General features: G+C 39.0%; 1 protein-coding gene and 1 long non-coding RNA gene across 3 annotated transcripts in view; one reads left to right on the top strand and one right to left on the bottom strand.

Annotated features, from left to right (window-relative positions):
- Window positions 1–779: 779 nt before the first annotated feature.
- LOC108670898 lies at window positions 780–5044 on the bottom strand. The gene is made up of 3 exons (XR_001930772.1): window positions 5000–5044; window positions 1903–2011; window positions 780–850 (listed from the first exon to the last, which is right to left on the bottom strand). It is a non-coding gene; the product is annotated as an uncharacterized LOC108670898 (long non-coding RNA).
- A 6414-nt stretch (window positions 5045–11458) lies between these two features.
- Window positions 11459–13125, top strand: part of LOC108670899 (septin-1) — a 19236-nt gene continuing 17569 nt past the window's right edge. The window contains exons 1-2 of one of the 2 annotated variants that reach the window (XM_047884738.1): window positions 11459–11678; window positions 11715–11734. The gene's annotated coding sequence lies outside the window, so the exon portion shown is untranslated. Of the gene's footprint in view, window positions 11735–13125 lie in introns of both variants that reach the window. The other variant, XM_018158386.2, reaches the window with a different exon arrangement.

Raw genomic sequence — 13125 nt, 5'->3', positions numbered from 1 at the left:
GCAGCCCTCGCGACGTCCCCAGCAGCGGCAGCGTCAGCGCCGTCGCCGACTGCAGCCGCTCACACCCAGAAGCTGACATTAAATATACAAACAATTGCAGTGAGCAAATAATTTGTTATAAACGGGTATGAATATAAGGAAATACTTCTATACGATGAGAGTCGCTAGAAGGCGAAATGTTTAATTATTAATTGTGTTAGAAAAGACATGTCTATTAAAATTAACAGAATTTCACTTGTGAACATTTTAATTAAGGTATTAATATCTGGTATTAATACCAGGAATTTTTTTTATTTTGGAGTCAATTAAATGTTCTTGACACAAATACTGACGCGTAAGAGCGATGTGAAGAATGCCCCTCGCAGCCAACGCTGCCGCCCAGACACGGGTTTCGCCGCATTGCGCCAGCGTCAACACGGCCGTCGTGTTGCCAGACCCCGGTGTTGGCATGGCCGACGTGTTGCCAGACCCCGGCGTTGACATGGCAGGCGCAGGCGTGTTGCCAGACCCCGGCGTCGGCACGACCGACGTGTTGCCAGACCCCGGCGTCGGCACGACCGACGTGTTGCCAGACCCCGCCGCTCCCGGAGATGGCACGGCCGACGTGTTGCCAGACCCCGGTGTTGGCATGGCCGACGTGTTGCCAGACCCTGGTGTTGGCATGGCCGACGTGTTGCCAGACCCCGGTGTTGGCATGGCTGACGTGTTGCCAGACCCCGGTGTTGGCATGGCCGACGTGTTGCCAGACCCCACCTTTCCCGGAGTCGTCACGACCGACGTGTTGCCAGACCCCGGTGTCGGCATGACAAGCGAGTTGCCGGGCATCACATCTCCTAGCGAAGTCACCAGCCTGTTGTGTGGACAACATGCCTCATCAGTGGCAATGACCTGTAGTAGAGCGCGTCAAGCCTTGACAGCCGTGACGAGGTTATGAGACGCGTTTATAACGTGCACGATGTTTGTAAACTATACTGTGCATACAAATAAAATATTCCTTTGTCCCAACCGTTACGTGTTAACATATACTGATAGAGCGAAAAGATTGCTGGACATTACTGCAGTTGACATTATTGCAAGTTCTGTAGCCATAGCTTTCGTTGGAATATGGAATTCTCGCTTTGATGTTACATTAAATGTTGTAACAGATTCAGATAAGCAACTCACATCGGAACTATTTTCTGAACATTCTGCACTAGGTGGATTTCAACGGTTGCGTACAACAGCATATCACCCGCAAAGTAATTGAACGATTGAACGTGTACAGACGACAGTACAAACTATTGTGATGGCTCCCAAACTAATTGGTTAAATGCACAAGCAGTTGTTCTTCTAATTACTTGCAACTAGCCGAATAATTCATTCTTTTGGTATATTCGGAAGCAGCTTATTGTTGCCACAGGTTATAATAATCACATATTATTCCATGTTCAACAATAACGCTGTTTGCAAAATAGCTTTAGAAATGTCCAAAAATTAATTTTAGAAATGCCCGGCTGAAAAATCCATTCTACGTCAAAATCCTATTTCCTAAAGGGGCTAAATAATTCCTGTTACGTATCGACCGAATACGACCCCCATTGCAAGCACCGAACACTGGTCATTGAGATGCTCTGAAAAGTCTCGATACTAACTTAGACACATTCAATTGCTCCATGAGAGTTCGCAACCGGATCAGCAACAAATAAATCTTCACTATTTTCCATCCACTGCCTAACCTCTGCAGATTAAATTCTTGTTGTTGATACCTGCAGAGTTACCTGGCATGTCGCTGCATTGCCTGCAGAGTTACCTGGCATGTCGCTGCATTGCCTGCAGAGTTACCTGGCATGTCGCTGCATTGCCTGCAGAGTTACCAGGCATGTCGCTGCATTGCCTGCAGGGTTACCTGACATCAGCAGTTACCTGGTCCTCACTGATCCCAGCGTCATGGGAGCGTCAGCGATGGCCGCCGATATTGCGGCCAAAGCTTCTTCCCTCCGCCCTGCTAGCAGCGCTGGGTCCAGGTACACAGCTGCGTGAAAACAACGGCAGAATTTCCGTGTATTATGTAGTGTATCATTTGTAATATGTGTATCATGCAAACAGTTATGGGTGTAATTCGGCCGCATAATAAGCTTTCACATTTATTTAAATTATATGTGTATCATAATTCAATAATGAAAGAATTATGACTGAAATCTGCGGTGTAATAAGTTGGCGAGCGCTCTGATTTATAGGAGCACTATTCACTTAAAATTACTGACAAATTACAGTGTTAAATTAATTCGCTCTAGGAGAGTCAAAGTCTTTACTTCGTACTCAATTAAGCAAGTGGATATTGCGGAAGATCGGCATCGCATTATTTCCTGGGTTCTAAGAATTTATTTTTCCCTTCTATATATTCATTAATTTCAGTTTCTGTTTTGCACATGGTACGTTCCCTGTTCTCAGAAACCCTTTTCGGACCGACAATTAAAAAAATACATGTGTACTAAATTGTTTTTCACGGTGACTTCAATTCAAGCGTGAAAAAATTAGACCATTATTTAAGTAGCTTTAAACAGGGACTTTAGAAGTCCTATAACTAGGATGAGATGGCATTATGAGTCTTAGATGAGTATAATAAGTTTTCAATACACTTATCGTGTGTTATAAGGTTATCATTAGCATATTTCATGTAATTGTGGGCGTATTATACATATGTTTATATATTGTTTACCTGATGCAGTAGTAATGAAATTAAATTTTAGTTTAATAGTATTCTGTGTGTATTAAAGTTGAAGCTTTAAAAGTTAAAAAAATTCTTACAAATTAAGTTAATCTTTCAAACCATGGCAAAAAGAACCAAAGCTCCATGATAGCTTTCCACTAGAATTTGATTTCGCTGAGCCAAAAACATATTATGTAGGCTTAATAAAAAACATGGGACGAATATGAAATATCATATTTGCGTCGCAGAGAAAATTTGAAATATTTTGTATTTCCTGATGCAGAAAATCTTGTTACAGTCATTATGGAAACATTTGAGTCAAGCTTAGCAACCCTACTGAATGCAGAACAACTAAAAGATGAGATTCTAAAGTGAAATTTCAAGATAATTTAGATAATTTAATACTAAGGTAAAGTGTCCCTCGGTACTCCGCGCCGAGGTACCGTGGGATACTTTATTTCAGTTTGGATTATTATTTCTAGTCTATGCATTTACATTTTATTATTGTGATTATTTATTTCTCTATTTATAGTCTATTTCTATTTCTATTGTTGTTCTTTTTTTAAATATTATTAAAGTGATTATCAGTTGACACGTGAGTTAGTAAAAAGCCTATGATTAGGAAAATACTAATTCGAAAAATTTAGTAATTGCACAATGCAGAAAATTTTCCGACGAGCTAATAACTATCGCCGTACATATAAATTAAACTAATTTTAAGTCTCTTACTATAATAACCATCTCGGTCCATTTTAAAAGCAGTGCTGTCCTCGTGAGAAGATATAATCAGATTTAAGCAACGTGTGGCAAATTATCTCGTTATCAATTATCAAATTATCAATTAGTAGCGATATTTTCAAAACCTGCTCTTCCAACGATAATATTTTTGTCGACCTGGACGCTATTGTAGTTGGTGCTAACATTTATTTCGTCCAATTATTAATTATTAGGATGCTCTGAATTGACAAAGCTGCTGATGGTGAAGAAAAGCTGTTTTATTAATTACCATAGAATCGTAGTGGACAATATCAGAGATAATAATGATAATATTCGATATAATACATTTATCAATGAAAAGCTTTCCGTAACTCATCTTCAAAAGCGTTATGGATGAAACTGACTGCTGTAAAGTTGTACTGAAAAAAAATCAGCTGTGAAATGTGAAGAAGACGCAAAACTTATACGTAACTTTTACATTTATTTTTATCAGGCAAAGAATGCAATTTTGATGTTTTTAATCCATAATGAAGAGCTTAAAATGAAAAATAATGCTTCTCACTCCATCGTTGATGTCAAGATTCTTATAGTGTACGAGTTGTTCCAATGCGTTCGAGATCTTATTTTCACTCATAACAAGGAAAGAGGAATAATTATCAGGCATCCGCATGTTTGGAAATGAAAAAAAAACTATAGTCTTTGCGGTTGGTTACTTTCGCTAACTTTTACAAAATTTCATTATAATTATGTTAAAATTAGCTTCTCATCAAACCTCTGCTCCGTTTGGACAAGATTTAAAATTTTTAGACGCATTGTTCCTGCACTCTCTCATGTATATTCTTGTTCAAGTTGAACAACGAAATCGACTAATTATATTTACTGATGGAAACAAAAAAAGAATTCTGTACTCACTTACGCCTACATGTGCCTTTGTGGAGCGGCCATTCATTATAGACTCATCCTTAAATCTTGCAATCGTCTTGTCAAACATCCCAGTAACTTCAAGAATTTACATGGTATGCAAATTACAAGCTTAGCTACGTCATAGTCCAGGTTTGATGATGAATGTTCATATCGATACTAAATAAGTTGGAATTACATGCTTTTTTTAAAACCATTTTTTCATTACCTACATTTAAAAGCTGTTTACTCTCGTATTGAATTAGCCTTTACTTGCAACCAATTCGATTTCCATATTATTTAAACGGAAAAATTATTACTATTTTTATTACACAGATTTTCTCTCGTGCACATTGAAATAAATCATCGCTTATTTATTGCATAAAAACTACATTCAAACTCAACACAAGCACCACATTAGTTCAAAAACCTTTATACACTGAAACAAAATTCTATTCGTATTTACCTCCTTCTATATTTCATATCTAATTTCGAAAAAAAACGATTCGTGTCTATGCAAACGTTCATCAAAATATTTAGGCAATATAATTTCAAAAATTATTGACCAAGACAGGACGATTAATTCTCTCATCCTGCGCACTACTTTTCAATGAATTATTTATTTATACATCGCCAAATTAATTTTCCTACCTCTCTGGTATACGGCAAAATGTACTAGGCCGTGAGACTTACCAAGCACGCTGTCCTTGTCCTCCAGCGGCGCGTCCACGGTGGCGGCAGACGTACAACCCACGGCGGCGATCACCACCACCACCATCACCGTCTTCATCATGAGACGCGCGGCTCTTCTGTGCCGCCTCAAAGCCTTTTCTGCCTCAAAGTTCCTATTCTTTGCTTTGTCTGACACCGCACCCATGGCATTCGTTTCATCCGTGTAAATAATTTTTTTATATATCATTTGTTGATATCAATGTTACTCTAACCTATCTTCAGAATTGATAATATCTCGTTTAGTCCATCAGTAACACTTTTATTATCATTGGCCTTCATTGGTTATAGGCAGTTCACTCTCAAACTGATTAATAATCAAACTATTCCACTACAAAAGGCTATAATGTCTGATTTAACTAAATAAAATAAAATCTTCAACATTTGCTACTGTTGCACTTTTCGCAATTATTGTTTAGATAAGCTGCATATAAAAAAGTAAACATCAATTTATAGCAAGCCAAGCATGATTTTTCACCGGAATTTTTTAGAGTGCCTTTGCATGATTATATGAAGCATCGACACACGGAAGAATCATCGGCACACAGCACCAAGTTAACGAAAGAACTACAGACCATGAGATGCTAATGAAATTAATGATGTATGTAATGCTAAAGAAAATAATGATGTATGTGATGTAATGGAAATTAATGATGTATGTAATGATATAGAAGAAAATCATGAAATTCATATGGACCATGGGCACAATTCCGCGCCATTTCCCACGCAACATTTGTTTTTGCTTTGCCAAATCAACGAGATTTGGCAACGTTAAAAACTCTACGTGGTTTGATGCCAATATTTCATTTACTTTTCAAATACAGAGGCAAAATCTTTTAAAATACTTGTGTTTATGAGAATCAAGTATATCAATCTACATGAATTTCAGTAAAAATTATAAAATTTACAGTCTAAGTTTCATCTTTTGAGACCATCATCGGCAGCGAGCTTTATAAACTGTGCAGTTGATAAATATCCAGGGACTTAGCGGTAGAATATTATTAAGAATCTCATTCATTTTTTGTTGCAAAAACTATGTTCAGAAATTTAAATCAAAATATAAATAATTCATCGCGAAGGTATGTAAGGCTCGATCAACATATAAGAATAATATTATACTCTTACCCTTTTATTGTTTTTGACTTGGCAAATAATTGTTGAAAATATCTGAAAATATATCACAAATTCCACAATTGAATATCGTGAATGTTCAATGATAAAAAATTTCGAAGCAAAACAATGACATTAATACAATATGTAAAATTGTAAACCGAGTCAGGAAAGCTAGCCTCGATCAGCGACGCACAGCGCACACGACGACGTCTCACGCTCGACTGACCTCAACGCTGCTCGCGCTACCCGAGCCCAATTAAAATCATGCTACGATTTAGAACTTATCAGTATCAACAGTAAACTATATCATTGCTGATTCATTTTAAAAATTAAACACATAAATTCGAAAATATTAATAAAGTCAACGTTTGCAATTCATCTCGATCATATACATCGACAGTGCAGCAAAGTGTCCATCTATTTTGTGGGGCCGAAAATGAACCTGATCATCCAAGCAAAAATGAGTTGCCACTCTCTGCTTGGTTAAACAAGATACATGTATTATCCTGTATAATGTCAAGCTTAAACATCTGTTCCATTAAATGCCAGGTCAATAATACAAAACGCTTAAATAAAGCATACATGGAACTTGTGTGGCTCCAGTCATCCGAAACTATTTAACAGTTGAGGCTGACAACACCCCGGAAAACGAATGGGTAATGTTTTCCAAATAGTGACACACTTTCTCTCCGACATGGCTTACTAAGTCAGCCATCACACGTAGCCTTGTGATGGCTTACTAAGTCAGCTAGCACACGTAGCCTTGTGATGGCTTACTAAGTCAGCTAGCACACGTAGCCTTGTGATGGCTTACTAAGTTTGCTAGCACACGTAGCCTTGTGATGGCTTACTAAGTCAGCCATTACACGTAGCCATGCGATGGCTTACTAAGTAAGCCATTACACATAGCCATGTGATGGCTTACTAAGTCAGCCAGCACACGAAGCCATGTGATGGCTTACTAAGTCAGCCATTACACGTAGCCATGTGATGGCTTACTAAGTAAGCCATTACACGTAGCCATGTGATCATGTCTGGCGCCCACCCCATTCCACTAGTCCATTCTCTTCAGGCAAATAACATTGACACTACATTGATTACTAGCTGATTTCATTTAAATGTCGTTTAATCAGCGTTATTTCAACTTAATATACGTGCTGAGCATTATTATAGTTAATCAGTTGCTTTTGATTTAACTTCTAATTTAGACTTCGCACCCAGAAACGCCGTTCTGTTCGTATGGTTCTCAAATATGTGCCTTCTCCAGTGTATGCTGTGGTATAAATGCCTACAGAGGCAACACAGTTATATTACAACTATGACGTAGAGTTAGTGACTAGTAAGAAACACAATCAACACAATCAGTGAACACACGTATGCCTCAATAATGGCAACATAATAGGTAGCTAAAGTAGCAACACCATTAGCAACAATTGCATTGACAATTTTAACAGGAGTGCTAACACCATTAGTATTAAGAGAGTCAACGCTATTATTAGCGAAAGTGGCAACATCATTTGAAATTTTTCGTATAATTTATATGAAGCAATTACACTAATAAATTTGATTTGAGAATCCCGCTAAAGCGAATATCTCTTTATGTTATTCAAATGAAGAATTTTTTACCTCCATTAACATATAGAACTTCATTTTACTCCTGATAAAAAATTAATTTCCTATTGTTATGTATAATTCTCATATAACAATTGAACTTCGTATTTAAATTTTAATTCAACACTCAAATAAATAAGTGAGATTTTCTTCAAGCGGCGATACACTTTTTGACTTTTTGCCCCAATGTGTTTTATCCTGACCCATTTTGGGTCAGGGTTTTGGGTTTGATCCTGCAGAATGACAGATATCAGTGCTACGCCACTAACAGCTCGCGCAGAAAGTAAGAAAATGTATCACTGTTCTGACAGTACCCGTGGATTTTTCTGAGAGGGCCCTCCTCACTGCATGTTGCCCGTAGTTGCTATTCTCCATCCATGAATCCAAAATCCGGTCCAAGTAATCTGCTAACTCGATAGGCATTAGATATGCGCTCGGACAGCTCCAATGTAGCGACATTACCTAACAGCGATTCAATAATTAGTTAACTGCGGGTATTAGAATTGATTAGTTGCCATCAATAAATATTGTCAACAACAAATGACAACAAAATTAGTGAACACATTCTCACGGTATCACCACAGCCAGCTCCAGAATTACAAGTAAAATCAATAACTGATACCGCACGTTCAGCCTAATCTCTTGTAAAGCCAATGCGAGGATTAGATAGAAAATTTTTTACATTTCAATACACATGGGGTTGGAAGGTTGTTTGAACTCGCTTTCAAATGGGTTGAACAGTAAATAATTCCAACTAAAGTGACTTTAAAAATGTTATTGTGTCTTCTTCCTTGCTCCCAAAAATATTTGTTTGTTCATCAACTAGCTGAGCGTTGTTTGATACAATCCATCGTTAAAACACTTTTGCTGGCGCCAGCTATATTGGGTAGGCTGCGTTAGACGTCGGTAGCTTTAGACGTTTCTTTTGACGCCAGTAACGCTAACGTATCGTCATGCTTAGATCGCGTCTGTTTTTGGTAGCGTTAGTGACGCCTAGTCCGACGTCAGCAACAATATAGACGCCTTTGCTGACTTCAAGAGCAACATAGATGTCTCGTCTGACGTTTATAGTAGCTTTGAGAAACCTCGCTGACGTTAGCTAACTTGTTGACGTTTCGTCTGACGCCAGCTGAGCGAGGTGATGTCTCGCCTGCATTAAGTGGTTTCTTCTGATTTTCGCTACCTGGTGAATGCTTCATCTGACATCAGCTGTCACTGGGGCGTCTCGTTTTTCGTCAGCTGCCTTATGCCTCGTCAGATGTACTGGAGCTGGATTATCAAAATACGCTAAGTACACGTAAATTCCCTTAACCCGCATTAATTTACGTGTTGCGTAATTACACCAATTTTTGCATCATTAAAAATTGCGTCCGCAAGAATTTTCTAAATTACATTATCAAAACAATGATGATCAACTTACTGGCAATCAGAAACTCGTTTACATTCTGGATTTGTTTGCATTCCGATGCCCTCGCGTCAGTGGCCCGTATGCTAAATAGGGCACTAGCACTACGAAGTAGCACTATGCACTACGAAGTGTCCTGTTGGTATGCTAAATACGTCACAGACACTAAGCACTTCGAAGTAGCTCTACAATGTTTAGTGTCACTTAGTGTCGCACTACTGATTCGTATGCAGAAAGACTTTGAAGTGCTACTTCGCTGTTAGAGTACTTTATAGTGCCGCACTACGCTATGAGTCTATTGAAGAATGGTAGTTAAGCTGTCTCTTATACACATCTAGATGTGTATAAGAGACAGGCCATACACCTGTATCTGCATGATCAGAGTCAGCACAATGACATCACCCACATTTTCGGTGAAGCACGAAGAGCCTTTCAGCGGCAGCCTTGCAATAGAGGTAAGAGCGATGAACTTACCCTGTCTACCCAATACTTGCTGAACACACCTACCCCGCCCACCATCCCTCTCACATGGCTCGTGGTGATGATAATAATGGCAATTTGATGTTGAATATTTTCATACGTCACTTCATATAGTTGATGAGTATACAATAATTGTGGTATGAGAGAGGGAGATGCATTGTTAAGAGCTCTTCAATATTGCGTACCACCTTTACCCTTTTGCACATCTATGAACAGACTGCAGGCCTTTGATTTAGGAGCTGATTTTTGTATTAGTTCTGTACTATTAGCTTTGTATCAGCCCACAAAAGTTCACGAGGTGTCATTTGGTTGCAGGTTCCAGTTTGCACCGTCATGCTACTCAATCCAAAATTTTCAACATAATGCAAGTTAGCAAATATTTCATGTACGTCTTCTTTCTTCATCGTAATTAGTTTCTGACTGAGATTTGTTACGTGCATCGCTTAGTATCCGGTGCAGATAGGGCAGGACGCTGGCAGATGAGCTAGGACGGGTTTAGTTTCCCGCCCTGTCAGGCACGTCAACGAAGTTTGACCGTTGTTATAATTATTGTTCGCAACTCAAATTAAAATTGAATGGAATTCATACCTTCAATTGTTAACGTTTTATTTGCCTACGTTGAATGACTGTGCGCTTACGTGGTCAATGCAGAATGTTAACGCGAATCCTATGTTGTATACAAGTACTTGCGATCCGACAAAAAACAAGAGAATAGCACTAATATAAACACCTGATTGACAGAAAACAAACACAAAAGGTTAATACAAACGATCATGAATAATCATCATACACGATTAAAGAGAATTCATCACTATTGAGCCTAACAATTCCCATGCATCGTTACTGTCATCATACAGCCGGCAACCAGACGATGACAGGTGGCGCGTCGGTCGCAGCTGAGTAAAAACTTCGCTGAAAAAAACATCGTCAGTTAGATGATGTCGGTGTCTGAGTGAGGTTGTTCGCTGCCATGAGTGCCGTGTTTGTTTTGCGTCTGACATGCCGGTTGACTACTGTCACGAGAATTTCCGTTTGTTTGATAGACTCATAGAGGCACTTAATTCTCTACATGATTCAAGTATTCACTGCAAATTGCTTCACCAGAATGGAGTCTGTTCATTTATAACGATGTTAGATGAGCAATAATTTGATAGCAGCGGCAAGCGTGTATTGTTGAGTACATGTATACATGTGCGTTCTGATACTGAGATGAAAAAACAGTTAGCTATGCAAGGATAGCAAAATTGGTATTATTGCAGATTAACTACATCCAAAAAAAAGGGTGTTTTTTTTAATTATATGTTTTTTGGGGTGTAGATTACGAATCTGAAATCCATTTTTGGCGGTCGGCATCGGAAAACCGATTTTTTTAAAAAATCGGTTTTCCGATGCCGACCGCCAAAAATGGATTTCAGATTCGTAATCTACACCCCAAAAAACATATAATTAAAAAAAAAACACCCTTTTTTTGGATGTAGTTAATCTGCAATAATACCGCAAAATTAATTAACTATCTAGAATCAATATTTGTTCCTTAGGAACTATCCTTGTACTGAAGCTGCGTGAATTTCAAATTTTTGTGTGTTCTTGCTTTATTGAAAGGAGATGTGACTGAGGAAGTCGAAAATACTCGAATCAATAAAACACTTGTGAAAATTTCTGTACCTCATAGAAGAGGAAAATGTGAATTTAATTTTTTTTTGCTTTTATTTTCTTATTGCTCAGAGAGCTATATTTATTCATATATTTTCGTTCCCTTCGGTTCCTTTTTTGCAGTTATTTTTCGTATGTGTCACTCTCTGACCAAACGCTTATTTACGCATACGCTATTCCAAAAATTAAAACCAACAACCACCTGTCTTTCAGAGTTAATGCCATTCTCAAGCTAGTTAAACATAGATTATCTTAATTTAACGACGTCTTCCTTTACGCGAATAACTGTTTAAATAGCTTTTAAATCTCGACAGTAATTACTCTAGTCAGCACATCAGTCAACTCGCCAGTCAGCACATCAGTCAACTCGCCAGTCAGCACATCAGTCAACTCGTCAGTCAGCACACTAGTCAGCACATCAGTCAGCACATCTGCAGGTGAGCGGCACGTGAAGGCAGTCACTGCACATTACAAGTCTGTGCACTAGAACTGTTGGTGTGTGCAAGTCGAAATTACGGGTACCCACCTACGTAAACAACGTCGCGGTACATCGTGATTGTGATAGTCCAGTAATCTTGTAAGTTGTATCCCGTCGGTGTATGGTGCAAGTGATTGCTGAAATGTTAGTGTATGCGAAGCTGTAAGAGAGGCTGCAATCAAGGCGGCGACAGCGTCTATGGAAGTATCAGTTGACAAAGCTACAGCGCTAACGTCAGTACTTACTGCATGTACGCCATGGCAGCTTCCTAACTCGTATTTGATACTCAGTGTGAGCTATCCTGATAAGTGTCTGTGATGACACTGACGCATGAATGAATTAATGACACTGTCAGGTGTTACAGGGGCATCGATGACATTGTCAATGCTTGTAATGATGACACTGTCCGTATAAAGCAAGCAGCAGCAGGCACAATGTCAGCTCTGTAAGCGCGACTGATCGTCATCTCTGCATTTGGTTGTACAAATAAGAGGAACTTCAAGCGTCACTGTTCGATGGAACAAACAGAACGCACACAAAAACTTTATGTTGTGTTTCGAATAAATCTTTTGAAACACTGGCACATGCTAGCGTTTATTTGGCGTCATGGAACAAATGAGACGTTCTTCTCACAATCCCATCTCAAAAATTGAATGATTGCATGCGGCCGTGAAAAATTTATAAAGCTGAATTTAACTTTCCACAAGGGATTTGGGTTTCTATCAGACCAGCATGCAATTACAATTGTAATTGCAAGTCAGACAATAGTTCATTTACGTTAAACATCCATGCAATAATCCTCGACGTTCTGCTAATTGGGTGTGTCATTAAATTCCAATCACAATGCAACGATCCCCAGAATTCAAACCCATATTTCCCGGTATTGCTTCTGAATTCTGCTCATAAGTTGGCCCGCTCCGCAGAACTCTGAATATTTAACTTTCGTTGCTCTGGTTTTCCTATCAGAACCTGTTTGTTTCGACGAGTTTCCCCTGCATTAGCGGAGCCCCTATCCTGGTACTCAGCCTGTTATTTGGTCTTCCTCAATTGTGTGGGAAGAATGCAGACCATGCAGACATGTGGCTGTAATGTAATACAGACCAGACATGTGGCTGTAATGTAATGCAGACCAGACATGTGGCTGTAATGTAATGCAGACCAGACATGTGGCTGTAATGTAATGCAGACCAGACATGTGGCTGTAATGTAATGCAGACCATGCAGACATGTGGCTGTAATGTAATGCAGACCAGACATGTGGCTGTAATGTAATGCAGACCAGACATGTGGCTGTAATGTAATGCAGACCAGACATGTGGCTGTAATGTAATGCAGACCAGACATGTGGCT

This window comes from Hyalella azteca, unplaced genomic scaffold (genome assembly GCF_000764305.2).
Source record: "Hyalella azteca isolate HAZT.00-mixed unplaced genomic scaffold, Hazt_2.0.2 contig1964, whole genome shotgun sequence".
Classification (NCBI taxonomy): Eukaryota; Metazoa; Arthropoda; class Malacostraca; order Amphipoda; family Hyalellidae; genus Hyalella; species Hyalella azteca.
This window is presented reverse-complemented; position numbering and strand designations above follow the sequence as displayed.